Source organism: Apodemus sylvaticus, chromosome 8 (genome assembly GCF_947179515.1).
Source record: "Apodemus sylvaticus chromosome 8, mApoSyl1.1, whole genome shotgun sequence".
Classification (NCBI taxonomy): Eukaryota; Metazoa; Chordata; class Mammalia; order Rodentia; family Muridae; genus Apodemus; species Apodemus sylvaticus.
In genome coordinates, this window is record NC_067479.1 from 34177768 (window position 1) to 34180149 (window position 2382).

At 33.9% G+C, this 2382-nt stretch overlaps 1 pseudogene; it reads left to right on the forward strand.

Annotated features, from left to right (window-relative positions):
• Window positions 1-818: 818 nt before the first annotated feature.
• Window positions 819-1198, forward strand: LOC127691161 (40S ribosomal protein S24-like; annotated as a pseudogene).
• The last annotated feature ends 1184 nt before the right edge of the window (window positions 1199-2382 follow it).

A 2382-nucleotide genomic window follows, 5' to 3' on the forward strand; every position in this document is an offset into this window, starting at 1 on the left:
TTCATTCCTATTTATTCATCTATTACTGTTGCTAGTACTTATTCTCCAGAATAAAACTCTTAACTAGATGCTATTTTGGCAGTATGTTAGCTATGACTAAATGAAGTTTCTCAGAATTTAACTGGCTTATACAAGATCACTCAATGAGCATTTTAATTTTAAATTTTCTAATTCCAGAACCTGAATTTATTATAAATATATATTACATTGTATGCAACTATCATGGTAATTTTTTTCCAATAAAGTCCATTAAAGCATCAATGAGATGTACTCAAATTATAGAAGTAGTCACATCATTTCTGAAGAAATACTTTTTATCCTCTGCTGTGCCTAAGAACTATCATTTACCCAGATCAAATGGATTCCTTTGGAATTGCAAAATCAATAAAATTTTAATAAAAAGCAAGTATGTCTTATAAGTAATGAGTACAGTCTAATATGAAAGGTTTAAATTGCTACACTTCTCTTATTCCAAATTATAGTGTTTCTAGCAAAATTGTTAGCCATATTCTTTCATGTTTTATTGTTGTGCGTAACCTATTGTCAATGACAGAGAAAATCCTTAGTGTCTTCAGATGGATAGCATTTGAAAACATATTTGGATTTATGCATATGCATATGTATAAATGTAGATTTTTTTCTCTGGATTACAAAATATCCTTAAAGAAGGATAACATTAATAAGAATTCAGAACAGGAAGACCCATATTGAATAATGAGGAAAAAAATGATACAAGAATGTTAACTGTACCAGTTCTTTTGTCAGGCATATAGAGTCTAGCTGAAGAGGAGGACAGAAGCTCCAACACCATAGACATCATGAATGACCCGGTAACCATCCAGACCAGGAAGTTCATGATGAACTGTCTGCTTCAGATGAAAAATATTGTCATTGATGTCCTTCATCCTGGGAAGACAACAGTACCAAAGACAGAAACTCAGGGAAACCTGGCCAAAATATAAAAATCCACACCAAATGTCCTACTTGTATTTAGATTCAGAACCACTTCAGTGGTGGATTTGGCAAGATCTATGATTCTTTATATTATGAAAGGAAGAATGAGCTTAAGCACAGACTTACAAGACATGGTCTTTATGAGAAGAAAAAGACCTCGTGAGAACAGGGAAAGGAACACAAGACTAGAAGGAAGAAGATCAGAAGGACTGCAAAGGCCAATGTTGTTGTGGGCAAAACATGAGGGAAGATCCGGTACAGACAATGGAGTAGATCTACAGTGACTTGATGATCTGCTGTGATGTGCAGATATCTGAGAGGACAAATAAAATAAAAAGCGTAAAAAATAGAATTCAGCTAAAAGGTTCATATATTGAAGTCTATCTAAGAACTGTATCGAAAGTAGAAGGAAAATGTCTGACACTTACTATAGGGCCTTCTGCTGCATAGTCCAGCTCCACAGGGGAAAACATTTAACATTTCCCTGGAGAGAGAACAGTGAAACACATGTCAAATCTTGTGGATTTTTCCAGGTCTCCCTGGAGGTCTGATTTTATCTTACGTGAATCTGATTTCTGAGAGACACAGGCAAATATTTGAGGTAAAGAAAAGTTAAAGTTGTTCCACCACCAGAGACTGTGTAGTTCCAAAGAAAAGCACTAGGTAGAACTCTTGAGAAAAAAAAAGTACTTCAAAGCTAGGACTCACAAGCAGAATCTTCATTAAAGACACATCTAGGGAACACACATAGTGGAACTTTGGAAAGGATGATTAAAAAATATTCTACGTGTATGGCATTGGACTATGATTACTGAGATGCCAGATATGCTTTTTTAACATATACAGAAATATACAGATAGTAATTAAAAGATCATGAAACACGCATGGTATAATCAAATGAGCATCTTAGTTCTCCAGACACCTACAGTAGCGTAATTGATATGTGGATCACCTGAGAAATAACAGCCACAACTAGATCTGTCATGTGAGAGTGTTGAAGATAAAGATCCAAAAATGTAATAGTGAAATATACTAACACCCAGAAATGCGTGTATTTAATATATTTGTTCTAAGTATGGTGTCACTCTATAGATGAGATGGACTGATTCCTGACATATAGCACAGGCTGGCCTCAAATACATAAGTCACTTGTGAGTCAGGGATCTTTGTAATGAGAATTTAGTAATGTCCCACTATTCCGTATTGCCCATATACTGTCTTTGACCTGAGGAGATATTTAAGGCAAGTGGAACATAAACTCTAATTATAAATTTGAGCTAATCTGAATATAAGTAATTTGTATAGTCAATAGTATAAAATAAAACAAGAATAGACATATAGGTGTAAAAGGTTTGGAAATGACTGAAGAAACTACAAACTTTAGTTTCATTGTAATACATTTTAAATGTGTAAATGTAGTAATAATTA